Here is a 23,927-nt window from a genome sequence, read left to right on the forward strand (position 1 = left end):
TTTCATACATTTTACTTCTGTTTTGCTGGATTTGTGCATTGCTTTGGTGACCAGAAGAGTAGGAACAGTTTGGGATAGATTTGAAGTGCAGTGAGATAGGATGGAGGCTTCCCAGTGTTGCTAGTTGTAAAGAATCCTGCCAATGCAGGAGACACAGAAGATGTAGGTTTAATCCCTGGGTCGGGAAGATCCCCTGGAGGAGGAAATGGCAACTTGTTCCATTCTTGCCTGGATAATCCCACAGACAGAAGAGCCTGGCGGGCTGCAGTCCATAGAGTCGCACAGAGTCGGACACAACCGAGCAACTGAGCACACACATGTAAGACGGGATGAGGAAGAAAGAGCTGGTAGGGGTCAGTGGGCCCATTACCAAATGAGCCTTGGGTCAGAATATGCACTGCAAACAATTGCTTTCTGAGCCTGCTGATAAAGAGAATGAAAATAAATCCTGAGGACATTTTCTGCAGTTGTACAGGTTACAGGGTCAATCCCTGGAGGCATTTGGCCTCCGTTAGACTGGCTCACTCCAGCTGTATAAGATTCCACCGGTCAGGACCCATCAGTTTCCTGAGTTCCAAAGACTAGAAAGCTAAAGATGACATTCCCCAGACTTGCATGTACCTAGGGTTCTGGATCGGAGAAGGCAATGACACCCCACTCCAGTACTGTTGCCTGGAAAATCCCATGGACAGAGGAGACTGGTAGGTTGCAGTCCATGGGGTCGTGAAGAGTCGTACAGGACTGAGCGACTTCACTTTCACTTTTCACTTTCATGCATTGGATAAGGAAAGGCAATCCACTCCAGTGTTCTTGCCTGGAGAATCCCAGGGACGGGGGAGCCTGGCGGGCTGCCATCTATGGGGTCGCACAGAGTCAGACACGACTGAAGCGACTTAGCAGCAGCAGCAGCAGGGTTCTGGATGCAATGAAGTGAAAGCTACCTTCTCTCAGTTTGGGGCACTTCGTTTTTTTCTGCTGGCAGCCAAGACTGTGGAAACCCTATGTGCGGCTTCCAGTTACTGCTGAGGCAGCAGGAACTGAACTCTGGGCTCCAGGGTCCAGCAATCGAGGTGATGGTATTCCAAAACCAGCTTTTAATTCCCTGACTGCAGCAGCAATAACTCGTTCCTTTGTTGTTGTTGTTGTTTTTCCTTTCTTTTTTTTTTAAAATGTGGACCATTTTTAAAGTCTTTATGAATGTGTTACAGTACTGCTTCTGTTGTTTATGTTCTGATTTTTTGACTGTGAGGCCTGTGGGATCTTAGCTCCCAACCAGGGATCGAACCGCACTTACTGTATTGGAAGGCAGAGTCTTAACCACTGGACCACTGGAGAAGTCCCTGATAATGCATTCTTGAAGTCAGAGGGAGCCCCTGACTGTGCAGTGATGAGTCAGGCAGTATTTTGGGAGTGAGTTGTAGGAGTCCAGTCTCGGCCTCACTCCTCCAGTTCTTCTGTTTTCATAAGCACTTCATATGTGCTGTGCTGTGTCACTCAGTCATGTCCCATTTCATGACCCCATGGGCTGTATCCCTCCAGACTCCTCTGTCTGTGGGATTCTGCAGACAAGAATACTGGAGTGGGTTGCTATGCCCTCCTCCAGGGGATCTTCCTAACCCAGGGATCAAACCCACCTCTCCTGCACTGCAGGTAGATTTTTTACCATCTGAGCCACCAGGGAAGCCCAAGCACTTCATTCCCAGTATTAAATCCATTCTGTTCAAAGTCTCTAGAGTGGTTTCTGTCTTATGCTAAACTCTGTCTGATACACTGAGTACCAGGAAAAATAGGAGACACTGTCAGTTAACATGGCCTGTTGATATTTTTATTTCAGTAATAAAGAAAGAAAATCTAGGCAAAAAAAGAAGTTACTAAGGGGAGGAGATTTGAATGAGAATAATAGTTCTTCTCTCTAATACTAAACAGCAAGAGAATTGGAGTGGTATCAAGTTTTGGAAATGATGTGTGTTCCATGTAAAGATTCATAATATGTAATTACACAGTACAGACTCTGAGAAGCTTACAATAAGGAAGCATGCTTAATTTTGTTGACCCTGGTATTTCCCAAACTCACAGAGTGACAGTCATTATTTGGGAAATGCTGCTGCTAAGTCACTTCAGCCGTGTCCGACTCTTTGCGACCCCATACACGGCAGCCCACCAGGACTGCCAGCCAAGAACAGCCAAGAACACTGAAGTGGGTTGCCATTTCCTTCTCCAGTGCATGAAAATGAAAAGTGAAAGTGAAGTCGTTCAGTTGTAGCTGACTCTTTGCAACCCCATGGACTGCAGTGCACCAGGCTCCTCTGTCCATGGGATTTTCCAGGCAAGAGTACTGGAGTGGGGTGCCATTGCCTTCTCCACTAGTGCACTTCAATTTGATGTAAAAAATATAGTCCTAGTAACTATTCTTAAAGCAATGCCAAAGAATGCTCAAACTACTGCACATTTGCACTCATCTCACACGCTAGTAAAGTAATGCTCAAAATTCTCCAAGCTAGGCTTCAGCTATATGTGAACCGTGAACTTCCTGATGTTCAAGCTGGTTTTGGAAAAGGCAGAGGAACCAGAGATCAAATTGCCAACATCCGCTGGGTCATGGAAAAAGCAAGAGAGTTCCAGAAAAACATCTATTTCTGCTTTATTGACTATGCCCAAGCCTTTGACTGTGTGGATCACAATAAACTGTGGAAAATTCTGAAAGAGATGGGAATACCAGAACACCTGATCTGCCTCTTGAGAAATTTGTATGCAGGTCAGGAAGCAACAGTTAGAACTGGACATGGAACAACAGACTGGTTCCAAATAGGAAAAGGAGTTCATCAAGGCTGTATATTGTCACCCTGTTTATTTAACTTATATGCAGAGTACATCATGAGAAACGCTGGACTGGAAGAAACACAAGCTGGAATCAAGATTGCTGGGAAAAATATCAATAACCTCAGATATGCAGATGACACCACCCTTATGGCAGAAAGTGAAGAGGAACTCAAAAGCCTCTTGATGAAAGTGAAAGTGGAGAGTGAAAAAGTTGGCTTAAAGCTCAACATTCAGAAAACGAAGATCATGGCATCTGGTCCCACCACTTCATGGGAAATAGATGGGGAAACAGTGGAAACAGTGTCAGACTTTATTTTTCTGGGCTCCAAAATCACTACAGATGGTGACTGCAGCCATGAAATTAAAAGACGCTTACTCCTTGGAAGGAAAGTTATGACCAACCTAGACAGCATATTCAAAAGCAGAGACATTACTTTGCCAACAAAGGTCCATCTAGTCAAGGCTATGGTTTTTCCTGTGGTCATGTATGGATGTGAGAGTTGGACTGTGAAGAAGGCTGAGCCCCGAAGAATTGATGCTTTTGAACTGTGGTGTTGGAGAAGACTCTTGAGAGTCCCTTGGACTGCAAGGAGATCCAACCAGTCCATTCTGAAGGAGATCAGCCCTGGGATTTCTTTGGAAGGAATGATGCTAAAGCTGAAACTCCAGTACTTTGGCCACCTCATGTGAAGAGTTGACTCATTGGAAAAGACTCCGATGCTGGGAGGGATTGGGGGCAGGAGGAGAAGGGGATGACAGAGGATGAGATGGCTGGATAGCATCACTGACTCAATGGACGTGAGTCTGAGTGAACTCCGGGAGTTGGTGATGGACAGGGAGGCCTGGCGTGCTGCAATTCATGGGGTTGCAAAGAGTCGGACACAACTGAGCAACTGATCTGATCTGATAGTAGGGAAATATTTGAGGCACCAAAAAAATCAGAATTTAAAAAGCAGAGACAGGATTTAGAAGAAAAGTCAGCAAACTATAAAACCAATCAAATAGTCTAAATAATTGTTAATATGGCTACTAAACTTAAAATGCACGTTAAGCAAAAGTCTTGAAAGATAAAGTAAGATGATAATAATAACAGTATAAATTTAAAATCCTATAATACTTCAACAAAAAACTAAAAAGTGGGAAAGGAGGAATGAAGTTCAGTTCAGTCGCTCAGTTGTGTCCAACTCTAAGTGACCCCATGGACTGCAGCATGCCAGGATTCCCTGTCTATCACTAACTCCTGATCCTTGCTCAAACTCATGTCCATCCATCCATCTTATCCTCTCTTGTCCTCTTCATACTTTGGCCACCTGATGTGAAGAACTGACTCACTGGAAAGACCCTGATGCTGGGAAAGACTGAAGGCAGGAAGTGAGGAGGAGGAATGAAGAAAGTATACTAATTTTTATATTCTACACTGATTAGATTCATTCTTGATGCTAAAAGGAAAATTTACAAAATAAATATATTCAGATACATAAAAACATACATACATATTTAATGCTAAAGTAACAGCAAAGTATTAGGATTAATAGCTTTCAAGTAAAAAGAGAGAGAAAGCCTAATGGAGAAAAAGCACCAAGAAATTCTAGCATTATTTAACAGATGTAAAATAAAAGTGGATAATGACAGTTGTAAGTGTAAAAACCGAAAACACTTACGCTGGCTTTTAAAGAAATCCAGCTATATGCTTTTTATAAGCAATCTATCAAAAACAAAATCATACAGAATGCACAAACTAATTCAAGGGATAAACAAAGATATCATGAGAAATGCAAACCATAAAGAAGTTGGAGGTCTTGATATCAACACCCCATATATAAAACTCAAGGTAAAAAAATAATTATCCGGAGAAAAGGGGAGATTTTAATGTTGTTGAAAATTGCACAGTGATGACCAGAAGGAGAGATGCCATTGTCTCCCTCCCTACAATAGAAGCGTCCCACCTCCAGAAGGACTTTCTCCTTTGCTTTCTGATGTCCCTTCCAAGGGATGGCTTCTATGATGTGTGAAATCGGACAAGGATCAGTGTACGCTCATGAACTCCTCTCTGTGCACAATGTCTTAGAGCCACCTACCTAAAACTGTAATGAGTTCCACTTGGAAATCTCCCTGGACCATAGAATGATTCCATTAGTGAGTGGCTTTGGGGAAACCTTGCAAGGTGCCCACTGAAGCCACTAGAGTGAACAGTGAAACAGTATGCTTGCTCTGCAGACCCAGATTCGAGGTCTGCTCCCTGCCATGCTCTGCCAACTTCACTATACAAAATCACTCCAACAATATAGAAATCCTGGGGCCACTGCCTTTCGTATCCTGGCTACTCCATTCAGTTCAGTTCAGTCGCTCAGTCACGTCCGACTGTTTGCAACCTCTTGGACTGCAGCACGCCAGGCCTCCCTGTCCATCACCAACTCCTGAAATTTACTCATCTCCATTGAGTCGGTGATGCCATCCAACTATCTCATCCTCTGTTGTCCCCTTCTGCTCCTGCCTTCAATCTTTTCCAGTGTCAGGGTCTTTTCAAATGAGTCAGCTCTTCGCATCAGGTGGCCAAAGTTTTGGAGTTTCAGTTTCAACATCAGTCCTTCCAATGAACATTCAGGACTGATCTGATTTAGCATGGACTGGTTTTCTCCTTGCAGTCCAAGGGACTCTCAAGAGTCTTCTCCAACACCACAATTCAGAAGCATCAATTCTTCAGTGCTTAGCTTTCTTTTTAGTCCAGCTCTCACATCCATACATGACTACTGGAAAAACCATAGCCTTGATGAGATAGACCTTTGTTGGCAAAGTAATGTCTCTGCTTTTGAATATGCTGTCTAGGTTGGTCATAGCTTTTCTTCCAAGGAGCAAGTGTCTTTTAATTTCATGGCTGCAATCACCATCTGCAGTGATTTTGGAGCCCCCCAAAATAAAGTCAGCCACTGTTTCCATTGTTTTCCCATCTATTTGCCATGAAGTGATGGGACCAGATGCCATGATCTTCGTTTTCTAAATGTTGAGCTTTAAGCCAACTTTTTCACTCTCCACTTTCACTTTCATCAAGAGGCTCTTGAGTTCCTCTTCACTTTCTGCCATAAGGGTGGTGTCATCTGCATATCTGAGGTTATTGATATTTTTCCCAGCAATCTTGATTTCAGCGTGTGCTTCACCCAGCCCAGTGTTTCTCATGATGTACTCTGCATATAAGTTAAATAAACAGGGTGACAATATACAGCCTTGATGAACTCCTTTTCCTATTTGGAACCAGTCTGTTGTTCCATGTCTAGTTCTAACTGTTGCTTCCTGACCTGCATACAGATTTCTCAAGAGGCAGGTCAGGTGGTCTGGTATTCCCATCTCTTTCAAAATTTTCCAGTTTATTGTGATCCACACAGTCAAAGGCTTGGGCATAGTCAATAAAGCAGAAATAGATGTTTTTCTGGAACTCTCTTGCTTTTTCCATGATCCATCGGATGTTGGCAATTTGATCTCTGGTTTCTCTGCCTTTTCAAAAACCAGCTTGAACATCTGGAAGTTCATGGTTCATGTACTGCTGAAGCCTAGCTTGGAGAATTTTGAGCATTACTTTACTAGCGTGTGAGATGAGTGCAATTGTGCGGTAGTTTGAGCATTCTTTGGCATTGCCTTTCTTTGGGATTGGAATGAAAACCGACCTTTTCCAGTCCTGTGGCCACTGCTGAGTTAATGACTAAATGAAGTCAGTAGTAGAAATAATTTGGCTAGAAGTGAAAGTGTTAGTTGTTCAGTCCTGTCCAACTGTTGTCAACCCCATGGACTTGTAGCCCGCCAGGCTTCTCTGTCCATGGAATTCTCCAGGCAAGAATACTAGAGTGCATTGCCACTCCCTTCTCCAGGGGATCTTCCTGACCCAGGGATCGAACCCTGCATCTTCTGCATTGCAGGTGGATTCTTTACTATCTGAGCCACCAGGGAAGCCCAGTTTGGCAGAAATCCAAGCTAAATCTTCCAGATCAGTTTAGTACACAACAAAGTTAATATTTCATTTCAATCTGATTTCTGAGTATCTTTCCCAATTAGTTTACAAACTAGAAAAGAGAGAGCTGTGGGTAATTATACCCTCCAAACCTCCAAAATGGAGGCCATTAACTTTAATGAAAATGCATTAAAGCAATGTATAAGCAGAAATTGACAAAACCACATTCTAGAAGGAATACTTAAACATTGTTTCTATCCTTAATGAAAGGACAAAAAGTAGAACAGGAGATAGAGAATTTGAACAAATAATAAGAATAGAAATGAAAAGGTAAGTTGAAATTTGTACTCTGCGAACAGAGAGGATACTCATTCTTATTATGTATTCTTAGGAAAATTTACAAAATTTGTTCATATACTAAGGCCCAAATAGAAACTCAATAAAATTCAACAAGTGACAATTCTACCTGCTATATCCTATGACTGTAAAAAATGAAACTGAAAATTACCAATACAAATAACAGTAAACTAAAATTTTAAATAAATTAAAAATATTAAGTAATCCTAGTTTCTGAGGGTAAAAAAGGAGAGTGAAAAAGTTGGCTTGAAACTCAACATTAAAAAACTAAGATCATGGCATCTAGTCCCATCACTTCATGGCAAATAGGAGGGGGGAAAGTGGAAACAGTGACATATTTTATTTTCTTGGGCTCCAAAATCACTGTGGAGATGACTGCAGCCATGAAATTAAAAGACGCTTCCTCCTTGAAGGAAAAGCTGTGACAAACCTAGACAGCATATTAAAAAGCAGTGACATCATTTTGCCAGCCAAGGTCTGTATAGTCAACACTGTGGTTTTTCCAGTAGTCATGTATAGATGTGAGAGTTGGACCATAAAGAAGGCTGAGCACTAAAGAATTAATGCTTTCAAATTGTGTCACTGGAGATTACTCATGCGAATCCCTTGGACTGCAAGGAGATCAAACTATTCAATCCTAAAGGAAGTCAACCCTGAATATTTATTGAAAGGACTGGTGCTGAAGGTGAAGCTCCAATATATTGGGTCACCTGATGCAAAGAGCTGACTCAGAACTAAGACTCTGATGCTGGGAAAGATAGATGCAAAAGTAGAGGGCAGCAGAGAATGAGGTACTTAGACAGCATCACCAACTCAATGGACATGAATTTGAGCAAAGTCAGTGAGACAGAGGAGAACAGAGAAGCCTGGCATGCCACAGTGCACAGGTTGCAAAGAGTCAGATGCAACTTAGCAATTGAATCACAACAGTAAAACCTGCTAGTTGAAGAGACAATTCAAGTCACAGTTTCAGAAAGTTAAGATGAATTACATCAGATGCTGCCTGTGCACCTTGCATCCTTGGTTTCACCTCTAATTCCATCTGTATCTCAGCAAGTATTTCCCCACAGGCTTCAGCTTGTTTTGTGTGGACAGCCATGCCCCTCAAGGGTGGGCATACTCAGCACTCATGGATTCTCAACCAGGACGTGTGGGTAAGTTAAGACCTCAGCCAATGGGTCTGGCAGTCAGTGGAGAAGAAATTCTTACTCCTGTCCTTTGGGGAGACAATTCTATGACACATTCAATGCAGTCCTCAGAATGTCCTTCTAAAATCAAGGGCCATTTTCACATCAGTTCAGTTCAGTTCAGTTGCTCAATCGTGTTCGACTCTTTGTGACCCCATGAACCGCAGCACACCAGGCCTCCCTGTCCATCACCATCTCCTGGAGTCCACCCAAACCCATGTCCATCGAGTCGGTAATGCCATCCAACCATCTCATCCTTTGTCGTCCCCTTCTCCTCCTGCCCTCAGTCTTTCCCGGCATTAGGGTCTTTTCAAATGAAGTCAGCTCTTTGCATCAGGTGGCCAAAGTTTTGGAGTTTCAGCTTCAACATCAGTCCTTCCAGTGAACACCCAGGACTGATCTCCTTTAGGATGGACTGGTTGGATCTCCTTGCAGTCCAAGGGACTCTCAAGAGTCTTCTCCAACACCACAGTTCAAAAGCATCAATTCTTCGGCGCTCAGCTTTCTTTTCACATAATGATCATCAATTCAATAATGCACACGTGTGTTGAATGTCCCTTCTTTCCCTAGACTCTCACTCCTGCTCCTGGTGCGTGCGTGCATGCGTCACTTGAGTCATGTCTGACTCTTTGCGACCCTTTGGACTGTAGCCTGCCAGGCTCCTCTGTCCATGGGATTCCCCAGGCAAGAATACGGGAGTAGATTGCCATGCTCTCTTGCAGGGGATCTTCCCAACCCAGTATTGAACCCACATCTCCTGCCTCTCCTGCATTCCTAGGGGATTATTTACTATCTCACCAACCGGGGAAGTCCACCTGCTTCTGGTATCACTTCCCAAAAAAGTACTTGTACACAAACTCTTGTCTCAGGCTCGCTTGTTCCTTTCCCAGGAATACAAGTTAGGTCAAGCGAGGTTCTAGAAAGTTTACCCTCAGGATGGTATCTGAAAACCAATTCACCAGTCAGGTGGCAATAAGAACCCCACTGTGGGGGGATGAACTTCAGGTGGTTGAGACAGGACTGAGAATATTGCCAGGAAAGGATGCCTATGAGTGCTGAGTATATTTAACTTTAGAATTAAGACTAAAGCAAATGCAGGGTGTCATAACAGAGTGTAAATGTTTTATGTCCTGGTATTAGGGAAATGATAAAACTAATAAAACTTGGGGAAAGAAGGGAGAATGAAATAGCTATTATAAGAACATTAATTTCTTCATCTGTAATAGTTCAGAATTAAAAGATATCATTTAAGGCCAGTGACCCAAGAAGTAGAAATATAATAACATTTAACAATATAACAAGAAGATAGTATCAGCTAAAATTTGTTGGAGAAAAGAAAAGGGGATGGGGGAAGAAACATGCTAATTTTTTTTTTTTTTAACACTGCGGGGTAGGAAATTAGTAGATATTGTCCAAAGTAGTGGAAGATTAAGTAAGAGTACTAGGTAGTAGGGGGAAGAAAAGCCACAAACCTCTCTTAATATCAGACAAAATACACACAGAGAGGCATATTTACATGCAGAGAAAACAGGCCACATAATGCAAGACATTTTAAAAACTGCTAAAATAGAATACATAAAATAATACAATGGAACAAAGATTAAGCTTATCTGAATATCAATAAATGTAAATTTACTTTATGTACTAAAAGATTTTCAGATTAGATCACAAAATAATACCCAACTGTATGTTTTATACAAAACACAGGTCTAAACCAAAATGATCTAGGACTTCCCTGGTTGTCCAGTGGTTAAAACCCTGCCTGCCAGCGCAGGGGACATGGGTTCAATCCTTGGTCCAGGAAGATTCCACAGGCTGCAGAGCAACTAAGCCTCATGTGCCCTAGAGCCAGTGCTTTGCAAAAAGAAGCCATCACACTGAGAAACCCACACGCTGCAACTATAAAGTAGCCCTCACTTTCCGAAATTAAAGAAAAAGAAAGAAAGAAAGAAAGTCGCTCAGTTGTGTCCGACTCTTTGCGTCCCCATGGACTGTAGTCTACCAGGCTCTTCTGAAAAATCCCGTGGGGTCCACGGGATTTTTCAGGCAAGAATATTGGAGTGGGTTGCCATTTCCTTCTCCAGGGGATCTTCCCGACCCAGGGATTGAAGCCGGGTTTCCCGCATTGTAGGCAGACGTTTTACCATCTGAGCCACCAGGGAGACTCATGCATAACAATGAAGACCCAGTGCAGCCAAAATAAATAAGTATAATGTTTTAAGTGTAAAAAAATTAAACAATCTGGAACATTTCAAAATAAATACTAAGGAAAGACTTCCCCAAATAAAAATAGGGTCAGGATCTTAATATCAAAAAAGGTAGAATTCATACCAAAAAGCAGTGAACAATACACACACAAAAAGACTTTCTTAACCCTAAATGGGCATAATTCTCAGGAAGCATGTAATTAAGAGACTTTCATGCACCAAATAATGCTGGTGCAATTTTATAAACAAAAATTACAGAACCTATAAGGAGAAATAGAAACATAGTCTACTAATACTAATATAATTTACTGCATTATTAGACCTTAAGAGACAATCATATAATCCTATCCATAGTCATCAAAAAAGCTTGGAAAACAGCTGAACAATCATTCTTGATTACAAATACTCAAGAGAAATGGGAAAGTATGATTATTTGCTTAACATGATAAAAGAAATCTTTTTCAGCCCAGAAGTCAGCATCATGCTTAAAGAGAAAACAATAGAAGTATTTCTATCAAAAATCGTATGCAAAACAAGTATAACTGCTATCACAACTATTATATAAAACTGTGCTGGATAAAAAGACAATGCAGTCACTAACAAAAAAGAAATTAGAGATGTGGAATGAAACCAAAGAGCTAAAACTACTGTTATCAAAATAATCACAAACCAGGAAAACTCAAAAAGCAGCTTTTACATACACAAATAATAATCAGATAAAATATATGATGAAAGTAAAGTTACTATTTACAGTAGCAGCAAAAATATTTAAAACCTAGGAATGAACTTAACAAGAAATGTGCAAGCCTATACAAAAACAGGACTTCCCTGGTGGCTCAGACAGTAAAGAATCCACCTGCAATGCAGGAGGCCTGGGTTCAATCTTGGGTGGGGAAGATCCCCTGGAGGAGGACATGGCAACCCACTCCAGGGTTCTTGCCTGGAGAATCCCATGGACAGAGGAGCCTGGTGGGCTGCAGTCCATGGGGTCACAAAGAGTCAGACATGACTGAAAGATTAATCACATACAAAAACAATAACAAAACTGTAAAATGTTCTGAAAGATATGGAAAAATTGAACAAATGGAAACACATACTATATTCTTAGATAAGTCAGCTAAATATTATAAAAGCATCAATTTAGTATAATTTTCATAAAAATACCAAAAAGTTTTAAAAGAACTAGACAAAATGATTCTGAATGTTAAAATGCAGAAAGCAATATATAGCAAGGAGAGCTCTGAAAAACATAAATGAGTAATAGGGTGGAGGGTCTAGTACCACTAGATATTAAAATATATTTTATGGTTTCAAAAGTTAAAGCAATGTAATATTGGCAAGTACATAGACAGAAAACCAGAGGAACAAAATAGAAATACCAGGAATACATCCAAATAGATAAAACAATTTAGTATACAATAAAGACGGAATTTCAAATCAAGGTCCAAAGATGAACTCTTAACAAATAGTGTCATGACAATTGGATAGCCATTTGGGAAAAGAATTAAGTTGAAGCCACATCTCACAGTATATACAAGTATTGTTGTTGTTGTTGCTAAGTCATGTCTGACTCTTTGCAACCCCATGGACTGTAACCTGCCAGGCTCCTCTGCCCATGGGATTTCCCAGTCAAGAATACTGGAATGGTTTGCCATTTCCTTCACCAGGGGATCTTTCAGACCCTGGGATTGAACCCGTTTCTCTTGTGTTGGCAGACATATTGTTTACCACTGAGCCATCAGGAAAGCATATATGAGTATAAATTCTATAGAAAATGAGACTAAGAAATTGTTAGATGAAAATAAGGAAGAATTCTATTATAACCCTATGTGCGAGTTACTTGCTTAGTCATGTCCGACTCTTTGCAACCCCATAGACTGTAGCCCACCAGGCTCCTCTATCCATGGAATTCTCCAGGCAAGAATACTAGAGTGGGTTGCCATTTCCTTCTCCAATTATAACCCTATAGTGATTCAAAATAAATGACCAGTGCATAAAAAAGAATTATGTGAAAAGAGAAAACACATAAGCAAGTCAAAAAAAAAGGGATAATATGGGGGAAAAGTTTCTAAGTCATATCACAGGTGAAGAGCTAATCCATCTAATAGGTAAATAAATCCTAGAAATAAAGGTTAATAACCTACTATAAAATGGAAACAAATATGAATGGGCATTTCAGAAATGTAAATGACTCTTTTTTTTTTTTTTTTAGCCTCCAGCATCTTTTATTTTTCCTAGAACCTGTATACAATTAACTCTAGCAAGGCAGTACTCAATACTATTAAGTCTCACATTTTAGATTAACTACTTATTATAAATGTGAATGCACATCCTCATACCTGGCAAACTAAATGACATAGATTTATTCATTTATGTAACCATACAAAATTTTATATGCAACAGGAGCTTCTATACTATAGAATCTGACCTTACAAACTAGCTTACATATAAAACATAGTTACTTTGTTCATCTGTCCTAATCTAGAAAAGTGTTGCACCAATGCTTAAGATGTTATTAAAACAGATGAGTTCTCAACACAAGGTTAACAAACCTGAAGCTCCACCCTAGAAATACAAACCCATAATTTGAAAATTGTTTTACCAGAAATAGCTTATGAGCAACTCTTACCAAAGTAGTACTGTAGGGAGTTACAGTGTTGACCAAAAGGAAGACACAGGTTTCTCATTAAACTTTTTTTAATGGGTCTCAAATTCTGTGACAGATTTTTGGTCAAGTTGTTTTCATTAAAAAGTACTGATTTTAAAAACTAATAACTTAAACTGCCACACACAAAACATATGGTCCACAAAAACATTCTCCTTTCCTTCTGAAGGTTTTACGATGCATTGTTATCATTAACCAGTCTTTTACTATTAAACTTAAATGGCCAATTGAGACAAACAGTTCTGAGACCGTTCTTCCACCACTGATTAAGACTGGGGTGGCAGGTATTGGGGATAATATTCATTTAGCCTTCTGAGCTTTCTGGGCAGACTTGGTGACCTTGCCAGCTCCAGCTGCCTTCTTGTCCACTGCTTTGATGACACCCACAGCGACTGTCTGTCTCATGTCACGCACAGCAAAACGGCCCAGGGGAGGATAATCAGAGAAGCTCTCGACACACATGGGCTTGCCAGGAACCATATCAACGATGGCAGCGTCACCAGATTTCAAGAATTTAGGGCCATCTTCCAGCTTTTTCCCAGAACGACAATCAATCTTCTCCTTCAGCTCAGCAAACTTGCAAGCAATGTGAGCTGTGTGACAATCCAGCACAGGTGCATATCCAGCACTGATTTGGCCTGGATGGTTCAAAATAATCACCTGAGCTGTGAAGCCAGCAGCTTCCATGGGTGGATCATTTTTGCTGTCACCAGCCACATTGCCACGACGGACATCTTTGACAGACACGTTCTTGACATTAAAGCCCACATTGTCCCCAGGAAGGGCTTCACTCAATGCTTCATGGTGCATTTCTACAGACTTCACTTCAGTTGTTACATTGACTGGAGCAAAGGTGACCACCATGCCAGGTTTGAGAACACCAGTCTCCACACGACCCACAGGGACAGTACCAATACCACCAATTTTATAGACATCCTGGAGAGGCAAACGCAAGGGTTTGTCAGTTGGGCGAGTTGGTGGCAGGATGCAATCCAGAGCTTCAAGCAGGGTGGTTCCACTGGCATTGCCGTCCTTACGGGTGACTTTCCATCCCTTGAACCATGGCATGTTAGCACTTGGCTCCAGCATGTTGTCACCATTCCAGCCAGAAATTGGCACAAATGCTACTGTGTCGGGGTTGTAGCCAATTTTCTTAATATAGGTGCTGACTTCCTTAACAATTTCTTCGTATCTCTTCTGGCTATAGGGTGGCTCAGTGGAATCCATTTTGTTAACGCCAACAATTAGTTGTTTCACACCCAGGGTGTAAGCCAAAAGGGCATGCTCACGGGTCTGCCCGTTCTTGGAGATACCGGCTTCAAATTCACCAACACCAGCAGCAACAATCAGGGCAGCACAGTCAGCCTGGGATGTGCCTGTAATCATGTTTTTGATGAAGTCTCTGTGTCCTGGGGCATCAATGATGGTAACATAGTACTTGCTGGTCTCAAATTTCCACAGGGAGATATCAATGGTGATACCACGCTCACGTTCAGCTTTAAGTTTGTCCAAGACCCAGGCATATTTGAAGGAGCCCTTTCCCATCTCGGCAGCCTCCTTCTCGAACTTTTCAATTGTTCTCTTGTCGATCCCGCCACATTTGTAGATCAGATGGCCAGTCGTGGTAGACTTCCCTGAATCTACGTGCCCAATGACAACGATGTTGATGTGGGTCTTCTCCTTTCCCATTTTGGCTTAGGTTTAACGGTGGTTTTCACGACACCTGTGTCCTGGCGGCAAACCCGTTGCGAAAAAGCTGTAAATGACTCTTAAACACAATCCCACACTTGGTAAGAGAAATGCAAATAAAAGCCATATTAGAGATCTTCAAAAAGGCAAAACAGGCACTTATGTTGCTGATAAGAGTGTGAATTGGTTAAAACCGTGGACGGTAATACTGTAGCATCTGGCAAAGTAACAAATGATGTATCTTCTGGCAAGAGCTATTTTAAAAAAAATAAGGATGCTTTTTATGTAATGATGTAAAAAGATCATTGAGTTAGTTTCCCAAAGCTGCGGTAACAAATCACCGCAAACTGAGTGGCTTTAAAACAACAGAAATTTATTCTTTTACTGGAGATGAGAAGTCTGAGATCAAGATGTTTTTAGGGCCACATTCCTTCTCAGGGCTTCCCAGGTGGCTCAGTGGTAAAGAATCCACCTGTGCATGTAGGAGATGCAGGAGATGCAGGTTCTATCCCTGGGTTGGGAAGATTGCCTGTAAGAGGAAATGGTAACCCACTCCAGTATTCTTGCCTGGAGAATCCCAGGGACAGAGGAGCCTGGCGGGCTACAGTCTACGGGGTCACAAAGAGTCAGACAGGACTGAGCAACTGAGCATGTACACATCCCCTCTGAAGATCCTGGAAAGTTTGCTCCATGTCTTTCTCCTAGATACTACTGGTTGCAGGCAACCCTTGGTGTTTCTTCACCTGTAGACACCACTTTAATACCTGCCTGCCTCCTCATGTGCTGTTCTCCTCTAGATTAGTGTTTGATTGAATAACTTGGTACCACAGCTAGCCAAGTTGACACATAAAATGAGATATCACAATTGCCAAGAATATATTAAGTGAAGAATAGGTCAAGGTTCACAACAGTATATAAAATATGCTCTGTTTTATTTACAAGAGTAAGAATAAGGATTCTTATTGTTTGTATTTGCATAAATTCTGGAAGGATCCTCATAGTTATATATGTGCCTGTGTGTAACTGTTTAGGGACAAGGAAAGGAAACTTTTTCATATTTTAATTGTTGAACCATGGAATGTATTACCTAGGCAACAATGTTTAATTAAAAAAAAAAGATGCAACAGTAAGATCTGTGGTACTAGTGTAAGAAAAGGCAGATTAGAAGAAGTCACAAAGTCCAATAATAGACACACACACACACACCATTTTTTTCCCTATCTGTATTGTCTATTTCCTCAATGAATTTGTTTCTTCTGAAGCACTAGAAAAATAATTAAATGTCCTTAATCACTCTTGGAAAGTTTAGCAGAGGCAAATGATTATGGATCAAAGCCTTTTGAGAATCAGAGAATTCATCTTCATAACAATGTTAAAAAACTGAGCACCTCTCCAATATTTTTTGTTAAAGATGCATTTCTTCCCTTGAAGGATTTGAAGGACAAAAGAAAGGAGAAAGGTCCAGCAACTTCATTAATTGTATAACACAGGTATTCATGAAACTCAATTAAAAGTGAGAAATGATCTTTAGGGAAACTGACAGGATCATGTCTGCTATGATTGATGTTTCTATTTGCATCTTTTATATATTTAGAAGGGCTTCCCTGGTGGCTCAGGTGGTAAAGAATCTGCCCACATGGTGGGAGACCCGGGTTCAGTCCCTGGGTTGGAAAACCCCCTGGAGACGGGAACGGCTACCCACTCCAGTATTCTGGCCTGGAGAATTCCATGGAGAGAGGAGCCTAGCAGGCTATGGTCCATGTGGTTGCAGAGAGTCAGACATAACTGAGTGACTTTCACTTTTTCACTTACATTTCGGAGCCTTGTGCAGACCCATGGCTACAAATTCCTTACATGTGTGATTGAATCAGTATCTCTGGTATAGATCTTCCTTCAGTTTGCTGGACGTGTCCATGTGGACAACCCACAACAAATCAACATGCTCTCCCACCTCCTGCCTCTCATACTTGCTCTTTTGAGACCCCATTTCAGCCTGCAGCATTGTCGCCTCCTCACTTACATGGTGCCTCTTCTCTCTCCCCGCTCCCATATCCAGTGGATTACCAAGTGCTGTCAGTTCTCTCAAAAATAACTCAGTTCATCCATAGGGTATTCCCATTGATTCTGTCTCTCATTATTTCTGTTTTTTTCAGTTTTATTGAGATATAATTGACATATGTCACTGTATAAGTTTAAGGTATACAGCATAATGGTTTGACTTAGGTATATTGTGAAATGAAATTGTTAACACCCATCATCTGATTATAGTTTAATCAAAAAAAAAGAAAAAAATCCTTGTGATGAAAACTGTAAGGATTTACTCTTTTAATAACAGTTATGTATAACATATGCTGCTGCTACTGCTGCTGTTAAGTCACTTCAGTCGTGTCTGACTCTGTGCGACCTGATAGACGGCAGCCCACCAGGCTCCCCCGTCCCTGGGATTCTCCAGGCAAGAACCCTGGAGTGGGTTGCCATTTCCTTCTCCAATGCATGAAAGTGAAAAGTGAAAGTGAAGTCGCTCAGTCGTGTCCGACTCTAGCAACCCCACGGACTGCAGCCTACCAGGCTCCTCCATCCATGGGATAACATATGTGTATGTGTTAATTGCTTAGGCATGTCCGACTCTTTATAATCCCATGGACTGTAGCCTGTCAGGCTCCTCTGTCCATGGGATTCTCCAGGCAAGAATACTGGAGTGGGTTACCATTTCCTTCTCCGTGTGTATAAGATACAACAGGGTTAACTATAGTCATCGTATTATACCCTACATCCCTTATACTTAGGTTTCTTATAACTAGAAGTTTGTAGTTTTGACTACTTTCCTCTAATTCCTCTGCCTCTGCTTTACCCTGCCTTCTTTGTTAACCACTAACCTTTTTCTATGAGCTTTTTTGTCCATTTTTAGATTCCACATATAAATGAGATCGTATAGTATATGTCTTTCTCTGAGTTATTTCGCTTAATTTCACCAAGCCTAATACCCTTGAGGTCCAACCATGCTGTTGCAGATGGCAGAATTTCCTTGGTTTTTATGGCTGTTTTAATATATTTAATGTATCTATATAGACATAGACGTGTGTGTATGTGTATGCACTTGCGCTCAGTCACGTCCAACTCTTGCAACCCCATCGATTGTAGCCTGCTAGGCTCCTCTGTCCATGGAGTTTTCCAGGGAAGAATACTGAGTGGGTTGCCTTGCCCTCCTCCAGGGGATCTTCCTGACCCTGGGATAGAACCCCCATCTCTTGGCTCTCCTGCATTGGCAGGCAGGTTCTTTACCAGCTGAGCCACCAGGGAAGATGCAGACATAGATGTAGGTACAGATATAGCTTACGATTTCCTTATCTATTCATCTATCAATGGGCATTTAGTGTTTCCATGTCTTGGCGATTGTAAATAGAGCTACTATTACACAGGGGTGCAGATATTATTTTTGAGTCTATTCTCATTTCCTGTCTCAGAAGCAGAAATGCCAAATCATATGTTAGTTCTGTTTTCAATTTTTTGAAGATCTTCCATACTCTTTTCTATCCTGGCTGTACCATTTACCAATCCCACCAACAGTGTACAAGGATTCCCTTTTCTCCACACCCTCACCAGCATTTGTCATCTCTCATCTTTTTGATGGTGCCGTTTTAACAGGTGTGAGGTAATCTCTCCTTGTGGTTTTGATTCGTATTTCCCTAATGACTAGTGATGTTGAGCATTTTCATGTACCTGATGGCCTGACAAATATCTTCTTTGGAAGAATGTCTTTTGCCCATTTTAAAATGGGGTTATTTGAATTTTGCTATTGGGTTATATGAGTTCTTTATATATTTTAGATGTTAACCTCTCATCAGATATATGGCTTGCAAATATTTTGTCCCATTTCATAAGTTGTCTACATTGTTGATCTGTTGAGAAATCTACCCATAGTCTTACAGGGTTTCCCTTCTATGTAACTTCTCTCTCCCTTCCTTTTTCTGTTGCTTTATCGAAGTCTGACTTTTGACAATTTAATCACAATGTATCTCAGTCTAGCCTTCTTAGGGTTCAGCATATCTGGAGTCTTTGGGGTCTCTTAGATGAAGTCTGTTTCTTGCCATAAATTTGGGAAGTTTTCAACCATAACTGCTTTAAATACACTTTCTGCCCCCTTTTCATTCTCTTCTCCTTCTGGAATTCACATAGCTCAAATATTGTTTCTCTTCATTTTGTCCCGTTAAGTCCCACAGGCTTTCTTCACTCCTTTCCCTTCCTTTTTCTTTGGGTTCCTCTGATTGGATAATTTCAAGCGTCCTACTTCCAGGGTGTTGATTCCTTCTTCTACATGGTCAACTCTGTTTTTGAAGCTCTCTACTGAGTTCTTCAGTTATTTTAGTGTTCAACTCTTGAATTTCTGTTTGCTTTTTATTGTTTCTGTTATGAACTTCTTGTTTTGTTCATACATTGATTATTTTGAATCCTTTTGACTGAAAGTTCATAGATCTCCATTTCCTTAGGGTCAGTTATCAGAGCTTTAATAGTTTCCTTCAGTGGTGTCACATTTACCTAATTTTTTTTTTTTTTTTTTGGATCCTTGATTCTTGGCATTGGTTATCTCTGTGTTTGAGTGGTGTGCTCTTCTGAACTTTTCAGGTTTGCTTGGGCAGAGATGTTTCTTTACCAGTTAGCTCAGTTTGGGTTTCTGGATGCATCTGCTGGTCACATCCTTGGACGGGTGGGGGGCCCTGATTTTAAGGTCTGTTTTTGGCTGAGACAACTACTTGAGCTCTGAGGTTAGGAGGGGTGGGTGTGCCTCTGGCTGCGCGCAGCTGGGTGGATGGCTGGCTTGGTTCCCTGCACAGATGAGGCTGCGGGATGGCCTCGCTTTTGCTTGGCTTCGCTGGATGTCTCATCAGACAGTCCAGACCGGGTGCTATCCTCAGCAGGTGTCCGGGCTATGACTTAGCGTCCCTGCCCTCGTGGGGTTATGGGATTGGACCCAGGGCCTGGGCAGCTCATTGTTTTGGGACCTAAATCAGGCAAGAGTGTGTGTGCTGAATATCCTGGTCAGGTGAGGCCAACAGTTTTTCCCTGCAGACAGGGAGAGACATGGGCTATACTCTCTGTTCAGGTGCCATGTGAACTGTATGTCAGCAGGGCTGTCGGGTGGGCTCCACAGCCTGTGGTGTGCTCTGCTGAGGCTCCCTGGTCAGGCAGGCTGAACACTGTCTTCAGCAACAAGTGAGGCTGTGAGTTCGTTTCCCGACCCGAGCTCATCAGCTAAGTATCTCCAAGGCCACTGGTGCTCTTTGTGGGCTTGACTCAAGTCAGCCTGTGCCCCAGGTTCACTGGCTGAACAGGTGCTACTAACTTTGTTCTGGGGGCCACCCGTTTTGCCACTTACCTGCCCATCAGCTCAAGAACTGCTGGGTTGTGCAGCTTCCGGGTGTTCTTGTCAGCCCTTCCCGTCAGATGGGGGCCGGCAGGGACCACACTCCATGGTGGACAGGGCTGTGACCCGACTTCTGCCTGGGTAGAGCTGGGAGAGCCCACTTCAGGCAGCTCCTCAGTTTTCCTGAACAGTTTCTCTGGTAGGAGGGGCTGGGCGCCATGATCCACATGGTGGGGCAGGGGGGCTAAAACTCAGCTCCTCTGTTGGATGTGGGCAGACCAGGCTGCAGGGCTGGGAGATCTCTTCATTTGAAGGCCCGAATTAGGCAGACTTGCGCCCCACCCAAGTTCCCTGGCCAGACTGTGCCAGCCACTTGGGCTGCAGCAGAGCAAGCTGCTGGTTGGGTTTCCTGTGTGTGCTCTGCAGGCAGGAGCTCTGTCCTCCAAGACCCCAGTGCTGCTGGCTGGAAGCCCCTCCTCCCTTTCTCTGTCACAGTCAGATTCCCAGTGGTTGAGCCCGCAGATGCTCTGTGATTCCCATGGGGCGAAACCAGAGCAGGAGTTCCCAGAGGTGACCCCCAGTGCTGGGGGTGCTGGATGTCAGCCCTGTGCGCTCCTTTGCCCCTGGAGCTGTAGGCAGGGTGCTACACTGGGGAAAGGGCCCTCGGTCAGCGCGTAGCTGTTCCTCTCACCCTTTCTTGCAGTCTGTCGCGATCTGTGTGCTGCGGGACGTGCTTCAGCCTCATTTCTGTGTTCTGAGATTCGCTCAGCGATGTCTTATTCTTGCATAGTTGTTAGTTGTTCTTTGTGGGAAGGGGAGTCAAGTCGGGAATGATCTGTGCCACCATCTTGGTGGCATCATTCTTTTTTTCTGATCTAAACAGTTCCTAAATAGTTGAACCCATTTTCCACATTGGTATAGAAATTATTGTTCCAAAATGAAACCCTTATGTCATCAAAAGTCCTCTTTGACTTCTAGGAAGTTTCATTTTGTATAACAGAAGCTCCACAAACTCTTGTTAAAAAAACAAATAAGTGAACACCCGGATGATGAGCAGTGAGTAGATTTAGGCACTTTTATTTTCAGACTTATTAGCTATAAATCAATTGTTAGAATAAATACCAACCAATTAAAAGGATTTGCTAGAATTTAACCTCTGAAACAGCTGTCCAATCACATCAAACCATTACAGATGAAATTGTTTTTCTTTGTAAGTTTCTTGATTTTATTTCATTAAATCAACCAGAGACGGTGATGGCAATTTTAAGAAATTTTGGAGTTGAAAAGACTAGTAAATAATAATTATAATAATCACAAGAGGATTTTGGCAGTACTATAGACACAGTAGAGATGTCTTTCTTAATGGTAATTTAAAATGCAGAATTCTTTCAGTGCTAAATCCATATGTTGTGCAACACAAAGGAATATTCTCCCTAAAAAAATAAAAGTGACTAATTTTCATCTACTAAATTATTAAGAATGTGTTATTAAAAACACAACCTTTGTAAATGTACCTACACACATTTCTATAAAATTAAAAGCATCCAGAGATATATAACACTCATCTTGCTATAAATGTAAGTGTAATCCTGACCTGTATTTTTATGAATCAATAAAAATGCTACTTTGGGTAATCTGGGTTTTACAGTTAGTCAAGAGAATTGTACCTTTAAGAGAGCATCCCAGAAACCCCTCAGGAGCTAAGGAAAGACCCAGATGACAATATACACCAGTTTAATTATGCTGCTGGTCTCCAGCAAATTATGCAGTTAATCAAAAAGATACTTATAAACCGAAACAGAAATTAAGCCCACAGCTGAATATTAGAACTGTTGGTAAAAGGGCATAAGGGAAGAATTTCTTGACTATAAAGAGAAATTTTTACTCTGAAACATGTTTATCAAAAAGAGTAGCAATGAAATTGGTAAAGTTATGATAACAGTAGGGGTGTTAGAACCAATATATTAATTACTCTAAGAGCTTGCTAGTCCCAGGGTCAAAAGTTACATGGGAATAATCATAGCTTGATAGATAAACTTGAAACCCCACTACATTTTCAAGGCACTTCCTACATGTATGTTTTCTAGTGGTGATGCATTGATGTATTTTAAGGAGACTAAGCCCTGGAGAAACACATTTCTCTTGACCAAGCATTAGGAAATAGAGCTAATTTCATCATCACTACCTCCTTCAACCACCAGTCCCCAAACCCACTAATCATCCCCATTATTTTACATGGCTTGATATTTGGCCCCATCTGGATCTGTTTATATCTATATCTGTTTATAACAGATTATATAGAAACAGTTCTGTTCTAGATGAGGTAGGGTTTTTTTTTTTTTTTAAGAAGCCAGAGAAAGACAGATGGAGACTCTGTATAGCAAACAAAATCCACACTTGTGAAAACATGACCTACTTTATCTATAAATAAAAACTTCCTCCGGACATCTATAGGCATTCTTGTTTATTTACATCTGCCTTCACCAGCACTAAGGAATGGACTCAAGAAATCTGAATACATAGGTCTCATTTTTATTTTATTTAACATAGTCTCTGTATACAGGCTAATTTCTTTTAGATAATTTTAATATTTCTCAAACCTCAGGTACAGAAGCTACTTGCCTGGGTCGTTAAGTACACACAGACACACACACACACAGACACACACACACACACACACAGGTCACACACACACACCTCAAACTTTGAGAAAGCTGAACTTTTAAATTTAAGAAACTTGTTACTAATTCCAGGCTCCTAATTCATCCAATAAACTTGCCCTAGAAGTTTCTAAATGTTTACCCTTGATTGCAGTACTTATGTCAGTAACAAGGACAGGCCCACAGATCATATTTTGAGTAGCTTGCTCCAAGATAGTTTGTCGTTTTCCTATTTTATGAGGATCTGAATAGGCAACCAGTCTCCTATTCTTTACATTTCCTCCATGACACCTATTTATTTACTGTTTGAAATTGACCATTTAAAATTTATTTATTGTAGAAATTGACTGGGTCTTGGAAGGGGAAAATAAATTAGGAGTTTGGGATTAACATATACATATTACTATATATAAAATAAATAATAAGGACCTACTGTATAGCAGGGAGCTATATTCAAAATTCTCAAATCACCTATATGGGAAAAGAATCTGAAAAACAGCGAGTGTATGTGTAACTGAGTCACTTTGCTGTAACACAACATTGTAAATCAACTATGAAGTAAAAAAAGTGAAAGTGTTAGTTGCGCAGTCATGTCCAACTCTTTGCGACCCCACAGACTGCAGCACACCAGGCTCCTCTGTCCATGGAATTTTCCAGGCAAGAATAATGGAGTGGGTAGCTATTCCCTTCTCTAGGGATTTTCCTGACCCAGGGGTGGAATCCAGGTCTCCTACATTGAAGGCAGATTCATTACCGTCTGAGCCACCAGGGAAGCTCTTGTGAAAGTGCTTTGTAAATTTTAAAGGGTCCAGGCCAAGAATACTAGGGTGGGTTGCTATTTCCTAGGGTGGGTTGCAATTTCCTACTCCAGGGGACCTTCCTGACCAGGGATCAAATTCGTGTCTCCTGCATTGGCAGGCAGATTCTTTACCATTGCACCACCTGGATCAACTATACTTGAATATGAAAGAAAAATTAAATTTAAAAAATGTGTTTCTATGACAAAATACATGTTCACGAAGAATTCAAATGTAAACCCC

At 41.5% G+C, this 23,927-nt stretch overlaps 1 long non-coding RNA gene and 1 pseudogene across 2 annotated transcripts in view; one reads left to right on the top strand and one right to left on the bottom strand.

Moving 5' to 3' along the window:
- Nucleotides 1–23,927, top strand: part of LOC139184882 (uncharacterized) — a 105,010-nt gene that overhangs the window by 71,723 nt on the left and 9,360 nt on the right. The window lies entirely within an intron of this gene.
- On the bottom strand, nt 12,848–14,944 carry LOC109576320 (elongation factor 1-alpha 1 pseudogene; annotated as a pseudogene).

Source organism: Bos indicus, chromosome 9 (assembly GCF_029378745.1).
Source record: "Bos indicus isolate NIAB-ARS_2022 breed Sahiwal x Tharparkar chromosome 9, NIAB-ARS_B.indTharparkar_mat_pri_1.0, whole genome shotgun sequence".
Taxonomy (NCBI): domain Eukaryota; kingdom Metazoa; phylum Chordata; class Mammalia; order Artiodactyla; family Bovidae; genus Bos; species Bos indicus.